Genomic DNA, 15,232 nt, shown 5'->3' with positions numbered 1-15,232 from the left:
ATATTCTTTCTCAAGCAATATTAATTCTACTTCTATCTCACAACCTAGATATCTCTATGTAGATTTAATGAAATAGACAAACATTAAGTTTTATGAAATCCTTTAGCTTTCAGCACAAGTTAATCGTGCCTATGACTATTGCATGTTATCAATTCGTATATCTCTATATCCAATTAATCCATGACTTATATTACTAGAGCACTCATGTGATATCTCCTTTCGGTCTCAATCACACAAAACAATTCTATTAGAAATTGATCAGGTTCCTAATAGAATTAAGCACATAATATAAGCTCATTATTAGAAAAATACTTCAATGACCATAGAGCAAAGGATTGATCACATATCTATAAATAGACTAACCCTAGTCTTAACTTGAGAAAATTAGTTCATAATAAAAGAAATAAAAGTAGAATTTAAGAAATAAATCATATTGAAAAAGTAAAGACAAATTCTACAATGAATTTTGTTCTTGATTCTCCTTTTTCTTTTGTTACACAATAATCTCTTTCCAAAAATATGCAAAATTCGGCTCTCCAACAAGTAATCTCAATCACACTTAAATATCTAAAAGAGTCCTAAGCAAATAAGGAAAAAAAAAAAAAAAAAAACCCTAAAAGTGCCCGACACGGCCTTAGCCGTGGCCAAATGTACATCACCACGGCCTAAGCCATGGTGCTTTCTGTCATCGATATTTTATTCACATTCCACCACCATGGCCATGGTGAACCACTAAGGCATGGCTATGACCTTCAAAATTGTCAACTAATTTCAATTTCTTCGAGCTTTGAATCTCAATTTCATTCCAATGCTCCAATCTATTCAATTAAAGCTTGAAAATCACAAAAATTCTCAAAATCAATAGCTGACCATTCACATCTCAAACTTAACAAAAACTAACATCAAAACAAAGAAAACAAATAAGAAATTAACTAGAAGACTATAAAAACAAATCTGGAAACACTAAATTTATACAACTTATTAGTTCCTGACTACATCCCTATACGTAAGCTAGAAACACTAAATTTATACAACTTATTAGTTCCTGACTGCATCCCTATGCGTAAGCTGGAAACACTAAATTTATACAATTTATTAGTTCCTGACTACATCCCTATGCGTAAGCTAACCTCGACACTCCTAATCAACAAAAAAAAAAAAAAAAAAAAAAAAAAGAATCTGGCCAAAGGACATCACACTTGATACTCATTTCATCAACCATGTATACCTCATCTATGAGCATTCGATTTCACAAGCACATTGTACAGTGGAAATGCATCAATTGTCTGAAATCTACGTTAACAACGAAACCACAATAGTAAAAATAGAATGGTGTTCTACCAAAAACAATAACAAATGTTGAACCAACTATATGACATCAAAGAAACAGCTGATTTGTTCATTGAACATACCATATTTCCAATGAACCTATCAACTGTGGACACCAATTGATTATACCGAAAAAGCCAATGTTGCCACTAATCGATCTCGCTGCATCAATATATATATCTAGCTTATTCATATTAAGATCAAATTTTGATCACAGATTTGGACCTGTAAAGGTCCAACAACCAGCTGAGATTTTGCTTCTTGCGTTTGCCTATCAATTTCTTCCCACATCATAATATACAAGTCCTGCAATGAATTTGAATTCCACAGTACCTTTATTCTAATTATATCAGAGAAACTAAAATGAATTTAGATAGACAACATACATCAAGGTTATCATCGAATGCAGATTCAGTGGACTGTGGTATATTATCTTTTGGAACAATTGGACTTTGCTGAGAGACAGAAGCATATGTCCAGGTGCACTTTCATAGTCTGCTTCAGTTGTTGCGCCTGCATTAGAACATTGACCTTTATTTCTCTACATAATATAACAATAAACAAAGCATGTTAGAAGTAGACAATGGCATCATCATTTATCATTTATGTTCATATAAATACATAGACTTACAATTGTTGCTCTTCTCTTTCGAGCATTCCCCCCAGCAATGGGGTTGAAAAGCAAATCTTGCTCCCCCATGTCATTAATCTACAACAAACGAGTGTGTTTCAACTCTTTTCTCTTCCTTGTATCATGAGCCACATTCTCAAGATAGAATTGGGTTTCAGCTCCTTCTTCATATCCTACTATGTCTCAATTGTACAAGTTCCACTCTTTATTTCAACATACTTCTTATGCCGCCAATTAACATCAATGTTGGAAACATAAAAAGTAGCATTATTTACCCTTTCCTGTTCATCGAATAGCTCGAAGGCCTAGTATCATCGATTATATTATTATAGATAGTAGACGTCTAATCAACTAATTTCACAGCAAGAAAGCTCTTACCTAGTTGAGAAGAATGAAGACAAAAATTTAAAAAAAAAAAAAAACCTAGATTATGGATAGCTCGGAATTTAGGGAAGACAGAAGAATGTGTTAAAAGGTTTAGAGTGGGCGGTGGAAATGAGAACGGGGATCAAAACTAGCTTATCAGCTTTAAAATCAAGTTGACAAGTTTGTTTATAACTTTTTTGAGTTTATAAACAAAAAAAAAATAAATTGGAGGGAACCTACTTTTGTTTTTTTAATTATTATTATTTTTTTCTTATAAGCACTTTGCTTATTAATTACTTTGACCAACTATATTATCACTTACTCCTATTTAATTTTAAAATTCTATCATATAAAATAACATAATACATTTTTTAATTATTTTAATAATAAAATGTATTTATAAGCTATAATTTTTCAAACACATAAATTATTTATCAACCACTTAATACTTATAAATACTTTAATTAAATAAATAATTACTTAAATTTTAAATGCTTGTTAACTCAAATTACTTATAGCAAGCTAATTTTTCTGAGCTCGGCCGAACAGGCTCTGAATTACATAAAAGTAGCGCTCCATTTGTAAAAGGAACTTGTCTAGCTTCGTTGCAGCTCTCTTCCCATTACACTCCTTGGGTCTAGGAGTTTCAAACATGTGGTGTTGCAACTGTAAACGAAGAGATGACTAGTCTCACTACTTTTACCTTCTCTTAAATAGCCTAGTCTGTTTTCTTCTCTTTCAAGCCCAACTTCACCTCCTTAGCTTGACTCTAATGTTTGGCCAATGCTTCAAACACTTTCGTTTCGAAAGCTTTGATGAACTCGTTGTTTGCCTCACCTTGTTCTATGATACTTTGGTCAAAAGCAACAATTATAGAATGCTTAAGCTCACTGCTCCAGCCGATTTAGCTTTTCAATAGCTTTTTTCACACCCAACTCCATTTTAACCAACTTGGTTTCAATGGATCTCAAGGCATCACAAGATTAAAAACGACCAAATGATTTCTTCCCTTACTTGTGGGTCTCATCTTGCCCCACACTAACATCACTCAAGTTGCCTTGGTGTTTGTCATTGTTCTCTTCTTTGAGATTTTATCTGTAAACTTTCGCTTTGATACCAACTATCACGATCCTAGAAGAATAGTGAGAATTTTTAAAATCTGAGGCAACATGAGGTTGCTATTTAAAACTTATGGAGTGTCGCTAAAAAAATGCAAACCTAAAGTGAGGTGAGGAATAATAACTCCTATCATTTAATGTCAACTTTAACTTGCTAATTTTGTGTTGTGTTGATTTGTCTTATCTCAAATTACCAAACTTATATTGGTATACTTGCAATTAGGAAATTTTAATATACAATAGAATCTCTCCACATAGGAATAACCTCCATATAGTCATAAAAAATTATGGCCCTAACTGGGGCTAGATATAAATAAGAATAAATTTTACATTATAATAAGTTTTAATTTTTCTAGGTCCTGTCTTAAAGAACTTGCTTCTACATAGTAATAATTATATGTATATTACAAAAAATATATGCTATGTTAATTAAAGGTTTAAAAAGAAATAAAATATTTATTTAAAATTGTTTGGGACAATGATTTATACTTTAGAGTTGTTACCACATCTTTTACTTGCTGGTACATAATAAGTCACCAGCATAGACATCTTCTTGTTGAAGCCAAAATATTTCTAGCTTTTCAAGCATGTTTAGAGCTTATTGACACAAAACTTTTGGTATTTCCGTACTATTATCCTCAAGATTATCTCGTTCATCTTTTTTGTCTAATTTAAGTAATGATTTATTCTTTAGTTAAAACATACGTGACTTATTACTCATTTGGATGATTGAGAAAAACATTAATATCCATTTGATTAATGTAGTGAAGTTGTTGAATCTGATCACTCAATTTTACGACGACTCTTTGATATCCACTTCCATACTATTCTAATTGTTGATGTGATAAATCATACCAACCAGAAATACCTGATCGATCTCAGGAGGGGTCGGCCAAGATGTATGCGTGGTTACTAGTAAAGCAAGGTTGCTAGCGCAATTAACAAAGTAATAGGCACAAGAGGTTTTATAGCGGTTCGGCAGTTATGAGAACCAAGCCTACATCCATAGTCATATTATTATTTTGAGGTGTTTACAAGATTGAAATGAGGTTATGGAAAAGGAAGTTTGCGAGTATGAATCAATGATATTTCAATCCTCACAACCTATCCACTCTTAACTCTCTCTAAACAATTAGTGTATTTTGCTCTTGAACTTTACTAGTACTAGAATCCCTTGGAATGGAGGTTGCAGGCTCCTTTTATACTTGTCTCTTCTGACAGTGGGTGATAGTGGATATTACAAGGTTCCTTGCATGCATAATCCCCTTAATCAAGACCTAGGTCAGTAATCTCATGCTTGTTGTAGGTCGGGCCATGCTAATGATAACTTATCATGTACTTATGGTCGTAATCACCTTGTAAAAGAAGTCAAATACTTAGAAGATGACATGTGGGAAGACCTTGGACGTTAGATCATTGTGTACTTTAGGAACACGTGGTATAAATCTAACCATTCGACGATTAGGCATAACATTAACCCCCCAAATTTTGAAGGGCGTCTCGTGCTTTGAAAACTTATTCATTGGCAATCGTATGCATCAGATGGAGCACGAGTCTTGATGCTTTCCAGCTTTGCGAACCACTATTCCTTAGCCGCTTGATTTACATATGCGTAAGAGATTGTGCGGGCGTCATTTCCTCTTCCTTGATGGGTCACATCTGTTAAGAAATATGGGTTATTTTGTTTTATTGTTTATTAAGGGTAGATTTGTCTTTTCATTATTTCCTTTGTTTAGCATATATATATATATTTGTATTTAGGTTAAATCATACTTTTTGTATTCAAATGAATTGTGCAATATCAATGAAACTCTAGCCTCCTCTTTTTATTATTTTCTTTGGATTGTTTAACATAGTATCAGAGCAAAGTTTCATGGGACGAGGCTTAATCTTAAACACAGTTTGGAGAGGGTATTCGTTCAATTTCTGCAATCTGATATTTCGTTGGTATTCATTCAATTTCGGCAATCTGGTATTTCGTTTTCCTTTCTTTTGCATTCTGGTTTCTTTGTTTTTTTGAATATGGCTACTGAAAGAGACGATTCGCTTCAGTCTGTAAGTGTGAGGTTAGATGACAAGAATTATTGGTATTGGAGTTATGTGATGAGAAATTTTCTTAAGGGTAAAAAGATGTGGGGATATGTTAGTGGAACTTCTGTGAAACCTAAGAATACTGAGGAGGGTTATGATGCTTTGATAGATGCCTGGGAAGCAAACAATGCAAAAATTATTACTTGGATTAATAATTCTGTTGGGCATTCCATAGGTACACAGTTAGCGAAGTATGAGACAGCAAAAGAGGTTTGGGATCATCTACAAAGGTTATTTACTCAGTCAAATTTTGCAAAGCAGTATCAATTGGAGAATGACATACGAGCTCTTCAGCAGAAGAATATGAGTGTTCATGAGTTTTATTCTGCTATGACAGATCTTTGGGATCAATTGGCTCTTACAGAATCTCAGAATAAAGCATGTGTGCTATATTGCTCATAGGAGCAGCAACGTTTGGTACAATTTTTAACGATACTTCTTAGTGATTTTGAAGGACTTAGAGGTTCAATTTTGCATCGTTCTCCAATGCCTTCTGTTGACTCAGTTGTCAGTGAGTTATTGGCTGAAGAAATACGTCTTAAGTCTCATTCTGAAAAGGAATTCTTTCTGCTTCACTTCTACTCTTCTGTGTTAGCAGTACCTTCGAAGCCAGTCTTTAATAATCAGAATAAACCTTACACAGGGTTGCCTTCGACGAGTGCAGTTTCTGTAAGCAAAAAGGTCATTGGAAGGCTCAGTGTCCTAAGTTGAGACAGCAGAATCATCGCAGCAGCAATCTCAAGCTTGGAAGCCTGGCAACCAGTCACAATCTTGCTCATAGACCACCTCAGGGTTACAAACCCACTACAGTCTAATACTGCACAGTAGTTTCATCAGGTCCTTTCACCGATCCTAGTACTCAGGCTGAGCATTTTCAGAAGTTTCTCTCCTTACACGCCACAAGCTATGTTTGCTTCTTTTCCGTAGGTCAGTTACCTCATAGTTTCTCAGGTATGTCACATTCTGTATGGGTTTTGGATTCTGGTGCTTCACATAGTATTTCTCCAGATTCTTCATCTTTTGCTTCTGTGTCCCCTTCGTCTTCTATTCCTGTCATGACTGCTGTGGCACCCTATCCTTTAGCAGGTGTTGGTTCTGTTGTCACACCTCACTTGTCTCTCTCTAATGTTTATCATATTCCAAAACTTACATTAAATCTTGCTTCTGTTGGTCAGTTACGTGATTCTAGTAATTTAGTCACCTTGTCCTCTTCTTCTTGTTATATGCAGGATCTACAGTCTCAGAAGCTGATTGGGACAGGCCGTAGGAAGGGGGGACTATATATTTTGGATGAGTTAAAAGTGCATTTGCTACTGCTGCTACTAGTGCTGATGCTGCCTGCTACTAGTGTTGATTTGTCTTCTTTTCGTTTGATCCTTCTTCTTCTAGTTTTTATTTATGGCATTCTCGTTTAGGTCATGTTTCGTCTTCTCTTTTGAGATTTTTGGCATCCACAGGGGCTTTAGGAAATTTGCAAACTTGTGATTTTTCTGATTGTAGTGGATGTAAACTGGCAAAATTTTTAGCTTTACCTTTTAATCGAAGTATTCTGTTTCTTCTTCTCCATTTGATTTGATTCATTCTGGTATGGAGACCTTCTCCTGTTGCCACAAAAGGAGGGTCTCGATATTATGTTTCTTTTATTGATGATCATACTCGTTATTGTTGGGTTTATTTAATGAAACATCTTTTTGAATTTTTTGAGATATATACAGCTTTTCGAGCTCTTGTCAAAACTCAACATTCTGCTATTATCAAATGTTTTAGGTATGATTTGGGTGGGGAATACACTTCTAATAAACTTTGTGAGTTGCTTGCATTAGATGGAACTGTTCACCAACCCTCGTGTACAGATACTCCTGGCAAAATGGTGTGGCTGAAAGAAAACATAGGCACATTGTTGAAACTGCTCGTTCTCTCTATTGTCTTCCTCTGTTCCTAGTGTGTTTTGGGTGAAGCTGTTCTTACTGCTGTAGTTTGATTAATACAATTCCATCTTCTCATATTTCAGGTTTTTCTCCTTTCGAAAAGTTGTATAGGTATGCCCGATTATTCTTCCTTTAAAGTTTTTGTTGTACTTGTTTTGTTCTTCGTCCTCATGTAGAACGCAGCAAGTGTCCTCTCGATCTGTTATTTGTGTCTTTCTTGGTTATGGTGAAGGTAAAAGGGTATCGTTGTTTGATCCAATAACTCAGAAACTTTATGTGTCTCGTCATGTTTGTTTTTCTTGAGCATATACCTTTCTTTTCTATTCCATCCACTACTCATCCTTGACTAGATCTGATCTAATTCGTATAGATCCTTTTTCTGAGGATTCTGATAGTTTGTCATCTCAGGTTCCTAGTACTGATCATTCTGCAGGTACTGACACTTTACTCTCCAGCACACCTGAAGCTCCTCTCTTCTATGGTCACTCAAGCTTCGTCTAGATTGTGGATCCACCTCTACGTCAATCCTACGCATTCGTAAGTCCACAAAGTTACCAGATTTTGCTTATTCTTGTTATTCTTCATCTTTTGCTTCTTTTTTAGCTTCTATTCATTGTCTCTCTGAGCCCTCTTCCTATAAGGCAATTCTTGATCCTCTTTGGCAGCAAGCTATGGATGAGGAACTTTCTGCTTTGCATAGAACAGGTACTTGGGATTTGTTCCTTTACCTCCTGGTAAGACTGTTGTTGGTTGTCGTTGGTGTATAGATCAAGACTAATTCTGATGGATCTATTGAGCGATACAAAGCTAGGTTGGTTGCAAAGGGTACCCTCAACAGTATGGTATGGATTATGAGAGATATTTGCTTCTGTTGCAAAATGACTACTATTCGTACTCTTATTGCAGTAGCTTCGGTTCGTCAGTGGCATATCTCCAACTTGATGTTAAAACATTCTTGAATGGAGATCTTCAAGAAGAAGTTTATATGGCGCCCCCTCCTGGTGTTTCACATGATTCTGGGTATGTTTGCAAGCTGAAGAAAGTGTTATATGGTCTTAAACAAGCACCTCGTGCTTGGTTTGAGAAATTTTCTATTGTGATCTCTTCCCTTGGATTTGCTTCTAGTAGTCATGATTCTGCTCTTTTTGTTAAGTGCACTGATGCAGGTCGTACATTCTGTCTTTATAGTTGATGACATGATTTTACTGGTGATGATATTGATGGTATTTCAGTTTTGAAGATAAAGTTAGCTCAACAGTTTGAAATGAAGGATTGGGTTCTCTACGATATTTCTTGGGTATTGAGGTAGCCTACTCACCTGGAGGTTATCTTCTCTCTCAGTCGAAATATGTTGCAGATATTCTTGAACGGCTAACTTACTGATATAAGACTGTCGATACTCCGATTGAGGTTAATGCAAAATATTCTTCTTCTGATGGTTTACCTTTGTCAGATCCTACTTTATACCATACTGTTGTTAGGAGTTTGGTATGTCTCACTATTCGCTGTCCAGATATTGCATATGCTGCCATGTTGTTAGCCATTTTTGTGCTTCTCCTACTACAGTTCATTGGGCAGCTGTTCTTCGTATTTTGCGGTATCTTCGGGGTACAGTCTTTCAGAGTCTTTTACTTCCATCCACCTCTTCCTTGGACTGCGTGCATACTCTGATGCTGATCATGGCAGTGATCCCACAGATCGCAAGTCTGTTACTGGTTTCTGTATCTTTTTGGGTGATTCTCTTATTTCTTGGAAGAGCAAGAAACAATCCATTGTTTCTCAATCTTCAACCGAAGCAGAATATCGTGCTATACATCTACTACCAAAGAGATTGTTGGTTACGTTGGTTACTTGCAGATATGGACGTTTCTTTTCTCATCCCACTCCTATCTATTGTGACAACCCAAGTTCTATTCAGATTGCTCACACCTCGGTTTTCATGAACGAACTAAGCACATTGAGATCGATTGTCACCTACTCGTCATCATCTCAAGCATGGCACCATTACCTTGCCCTTTGTTTCTTCTTCTTTGCAGATTGCAGATTTCTTTACCAAGTCGCATTCTATTTCCCGTTTTCGTTTTCTAATTGACAACTCTCGACTGCTTATAGCCGCCGCATCATGAGTTTGAGGGGAGATGTTAAGAAATATGGGTTATTTTGTTTTATTGTTTATTAAGGGTAGATTTGTCTTTTCATTATTTCCTTTGTTTAGCCTATATATATATCTTTATATTTAGGTTAAATCATACTTTTTGTATTCAATTGAATTGTGTAATATCAATGAAACCCTAGCCTCTTCTTTTTATTATTTTATTTGGATTGTTTAACAACATCAACAGTCTTTTTGTCTGATTGTGTGTCTGTCTCTTTTTTCAATGTGTACAGGCGTATTCGAAATGACGAAGTTTGAGAGGAACAAAACGGCACCCGTATCTCTTCTCCAATCATTGGGAAATGGCGATAATGATGATAACAAATAGTTTGTCTTCCCATTTGCCTATAAATACAGTTGTTACAATTGAGTTTGCCACCATCGCCACTCCAGTTTTTTTTTTTTCAAAAGAAAAGCTCTGGTATGTCGTTCTTATTTAGTTTCATTGTTCTGCTTGCGTTTCTCTCATTTTTCTAACTGTGGTTGCTTTCTGGTCCAAATGTCTTCTGTTGATAACTTTTGTGCTCATGACAAGAGGGAAAGAAGCAACGAAGGGGTCCCTTCTTGTCGCATTCTAGACCGTGGCATTGGGGCTACAAATCTGTCAGACCGTCCAAGTCGGGCTACTCCTCCGGGCGCGGCCTTCAATTCTTGGGAGAAGGCCACGCTTCTAGAACGGCTCCAAAGGACGAAGCATGAATTGTCGCAGTTGAAGGATGCTACTGTTGCAGCTCGTGCCAGCCATCAGAAGGAATTGGATAGCTTGTGCAATATTCTTTGTGATAAGAGTTAGCGTAGGGATTTCCTTTGGGGGCAACTGGCTCGACTTGTCGCAACACGTCAAGATGTGGAGTCTCAAGTCTCCGTCCCTTCCCATGAGGATTAGTGTCCACCCAGAAAGGCAGCTATCCGTACTTTTCCTCCATGAATGAGTGTTAGTATCTACCCAAACGCTAGTTGGTACGTTCGCAACCGCAAGATTTTCAACCGGTTTCGTGGGCGTGCCCTTTGTCAAGCGGGAACTGCTATGTTCCTTTTTCGAGGAGGCTCTTCTAGTGAGATGTGTGGTTGTCTTTTTCCGTTCCCCTCTCCCCGTCTCGATCTCTAGTCCTATCGGTTCACGTTCTGTAGAAATCTTGGCAGGTTCTATATCTTATTTAGAACCTCAAGAGATTTTTTCAACGACATGCTCGGTGGTAATGTCTGTGGAGACTCTAATGCGCCAGCTCTACTACCTCTCTTGGCTTTGCTACAAATAGGCGTCTTGGGAGGTAATGTGCTTACTCAGAACTCCTGGCGGGTCTAGCTGACTATCACCTTTTTGGGAGCTTTCCGCGGAGATTTTTCTTGTAGAGTTGAAGCACATCCGGAGGTTTTGGTAGATTCTCTTCGTTGAGATGCAGCATACATGGAGGCCTTGGAAACTATTGCAAATTCTGAGGGTGTGAGGGTGAATCTGTAGCTTGTAAATATTTGCTGTAACTTGTTCTAGCACTTGTACTTCTTTCTTTGTGCGAACTATTTTGTAAGCATTGGCCTAGTGACCCATACTTTTATGCATATATGTTTATTCACCATTCACTTTTTATGCGACTTTTGTACTTTCGCGTGTTCTGTATATCTTTTTCTGAATATTTTCCTTTGCTCGAACTTGTTGATTGTTTCATTATGTTGTCCCCTGGTTGAACTTGTTGATCATTTCATGCATCTCGCTAAATGTTTGCACTTTTATCCAGGTTGCTAAATACTCACACAACGACGTCCTTTGATCATTAACCCCCCAGTTTTTGGAGGGCGTATTGGGCTTTGAAAACTTAGTTATTATAATTAGTGCAATACTTTTTTTACAAGCTCGACTGCTCATTGGATGCAAATTGGGAGTTATCACGTCATTACTATTCAATGCCTTGTCAAATCTTGGGTTGAGTCTTTTGAACTTTGGGAATTGATGGCGCCTTGGGCAGGGGTGTGTCGTTTCTATTTAGAGTCATCATAGAACGTTAAAGAGTTGAACAGTTACCGTGATGAGCTGTTTCAGTGTCCGCAGGCATGTATAAAAATGGCTCATTCTGTATACTTGTATCATCTGCGTCTTGCATTCTCTTTGCTTTGGTGTAGTGTTGCTTTGAGAATTAGGGTTGGCAAAGATGGTTTCATGTGGGACTTGTGGTAATGATAGCAAGCCTGGGTGGCTAGAACAGATGCAAGAGTTCCAATGGATGCTTACTGTTTCCTTCCTCACACCTCAGGGAAGAAGATGAAGCTAGCTTTACCCTAGTGCGGCGTGAGGCTGGATGGGACACGGTGGCGACATGAGCCAGTGCAGGGAGTGGTAGTCGCAAGATTGTGACACCATATTCCAGTAGGTGGATTAGGAACAATAGGGAGTGGATGCACTCTGTTGCACATGTCGCATGTGGGTCATCCTCTGTCTGTGTGTATGTTGCACCAACCACCTCGAAAGAAGCAATGGCATCCTTTCCAGAGCACTTATGTGCCTATGAGTGCTCTAATAAATTGTGGCACATCAATGGAGTGGGAGGTAGACAAACTCTGCAGCAAGGTTGACTTGCTGAAGAAAGTGGAGACTGACCAAGCCCGAGTATTTTGTGTCGTTTATCTTTATGTGTGTGTGTGTGTGTGTTTTTTTTTTTTTTTTGGCTATTCACATCATTGCTTGCTAACATTCCATTCATGCAGCTATTTTGACGCTAATGTTCCAAGAAGTGTATGGTGACCTGGTGAGGCTTGTTGAAAATGCGGATAGTCTTCAATTAGTCGAGGTGAGGCTGGCTGAATCAGAGATGTTGGCAAATGTTGCCCATACTAACCATGAGGAAAAGGTGGTAGCATATCACGGACTCCTCACGAAGAGGGACTCGACAGTGGCTGAATTGCGGTTAAAGAGGGTGGCCTTTCAAGAACGGGCGCACTGGGATCAACAGACCATTGCTACCATGCGGCAGCAGTGAAATAGGGCACGACAGCAAGTGGAGGCACTTGGAGTTGCGGAATCACAAGGGTCATCGGTAGCAAGGGAACTTGCGAATCATCTTGTTGTCTACAAAGTAACCCACAGATTTAATAGTTAATAGAGCAATCAAAGCAAGTCTCTGAATGTTGTAGAGGTATCAATTTATTGAAACTGCTATAAATGCTCACTAAAATAGAAATTGAAATGTGTCAACTAAAATTGGCCCAACTTTGGACCCATTGAATAGACATTCTCGGCATTGCCCAGTATTATATAGCAGCTATTTGATGTTAACCATAATAATGTTTAAATTTCAAAAAGTATAGAATAGACATTCTCCAGTATTATATAGCAGCTATTTGATGTTAACCATAATAATGTTTAAATTTCAAAAAGTATAGAAGAAGAATCAAACTTTAGATACAAATCCATAATTTGGAAGCATGAATTAAGCTCTTTGTCCTTCAACGCCAACAAAATTTAAATCTTAAGACGTTTCATCTAAAGACCTTTGCTTGAATATCTAATCATGCAAGTGAGAATGCCTTTATGCTTACACAAGGGTGAGATGTGAAACACAATGCCCTTAATGGTTGAACACCTGCACTACCCCACATGAAATACTAAACACGCTTCCCCCAGCCGTAACTAAACCTTTATCATCCAATTATGTCATGAATATTTTGATAAATCCATGTCCTAGAGCTTGGCCATGAAGACACCAGATTTTAAATGGTCCCTTGTTCATGACTAATGTTTATCTGCCATCATGACAAATTTTACCTTCTTTGAGATTAACAAATCACCCTAAGAAAAGTGGACATAACATAATATGATGAATTTAAGATTGATTTATGAATTGTAGCATAACTATAGAAATCTAGAACCATACCATTCGATCGAGGTGTAGGGACAACATAAGCCCCAAAAGCTCTATCACGACCAGTGGGAATGTCAGACTTGTTAAATTTTACTGCAAACTGAGGCTTGACTTTGAGGCCTGCACTCTTAATTAAGCGCACATATCTCAGAAGAGTTTCCTCTGGAACTTCAAGGGATCCCACATTGAGCTCGATCGTGTTGAACCCCACTAGCTTACAATCCTGTATAATATCACATTCACATAAGTATTAGCATTACAATAAAATATTAAAACATCTGGATAAAAGATTCTTAATTAATGCAGAGTGTACCTCAACGTATTGTTTGAAAGCTGACAGACCACTACAAAACAAAGGTTTAGCCTACACATCATGTTTGTTAGCCATCTCAATCACTTATTTGATTACAGATTTTGACATGAGAGTATGTGAACATTAGGTATACAAAGCACAATACATGCATGAATCACAAAACAAACATCAAAGTTGATGACCTATTTAATATCTAGGATGAATAGTAAGACATTGGAAGGGATATGTAGCTTCTTCCAACATGGTATCAGAAGCTTTAAGAAGTTATGAATTTGGTCCAATGTAGGGACGAAAACCACCACCAATACACCCATGGAACACAAATGACTAGGGATGATCAGGGCCGGGTCGGGGCCGGATTGAGGCTAGGTCGGGGTTGAAAAGCTGACAGACCACTATGAAACAAATGTTTAGCCCAATCACCAATCCTCACATACACATCATATTTGTGGGCCATCTCAACTTCAACCCATCAACAAAGTGCCCCATCAACTCAAAAATATCCTACCATTAATAATATTTCTTGGTATTATATAATCTTCCATTTTTAACTCCATGTAATAAATTCCCTAACTATACAATCTGTACCAAATAATGAATTCAATTGGAGGAAATTATAATTAAAAAGAAAAAGAAAAGGAAAATCTCAAGGACGTTTTGGGTGGGGAGAGTGTAATGGGGCGTTTCCATCTCTGTAACATCGAATCTCCGAGCTTCTGTCTTCCTCTTCTTCGAAGTTCTTCCATCGGTAATGTAGCAACATTTTAACCTTTGTTTTGAATTAACACACATATCAAAGGAATTGCTCGCTCAATTCCTTATTATCTTGTGTTCTCCTCTGTTTAATGACGACATGTTTTTTAGAAATGTTTAGCTGCTTTCAGAAATGTTTTCTTCTAATTTAACATGGGCCTTACTTGACGTGTTCTTAACATGGATATGACAAATAAAAACTTACATAGTAGAACCTCTTTATAATCATAATGTTGGGATCAATTAAATTTATCACTATAAAGATGTTATAATTTAATAGAGGTATAGTTACAATAATTATTGTTTTGATTTCTTATTTTTCATGTTTTAGTAGTATTAAGATTTCAATTCATTGTTTTACTAGCATTAGGATAGTATGAAAATGGATATGAAAGAGTCACTGTAAAATTGAGTGATCAAATTTGACAACTTCACTATACTAGTTAAATGGGTACTAATGTCTTCCTCAATCATCCAAATGAGAAATAAGTCTTGTATGTTTTAACTATAGAAGAAATCACTACTAGAATAAGACAAGAAGAGGAACGAGATAATCATGAGGATGATAGTATGGAAATACTAAAAATTTCATGCCAAGAAGCTCTAAAAATGCTTGAGAGCTAAAAATATTTTGGTTTCAACAAGAAAGTGTCCATACTGGCAGCTTATTACATACCCGCAAAATAAAAGATGT

General features: G+C 37.0%; 1 pseudogene; it reads right to left on the bottom strand.

Moving 5' to 3' along the window:
• Nucleotides 1-12,667: 12,667 nt before the first annotated feature.
• Nucleotides 12,668-14,548, bottom strand: LOC116128427 (annotated as a pseudogene).
• Between the last annotated feature and the right edge of the window lie 684 nt (nt 14,549-15,232).

Source organism: Pistacia vera, unplaced genomic scaffold (genome assembly GCF_008641045.1).
Source record: "Pistacia vera cultivar Batoury unplaced genomic scaffold, PisVer_v2 Contig20, whole genome shotgun sequence".
Taxonomy (NCBI): Eukaryota; Viridiplantae; Streptophyta; class Magnoliopsida; order Sapindales; family Anacardiaceae; genus Pistacia; species Pistacia vera.
This window is presented reverse-complemented; position numbering and strand designations above follow the sequence as displayed.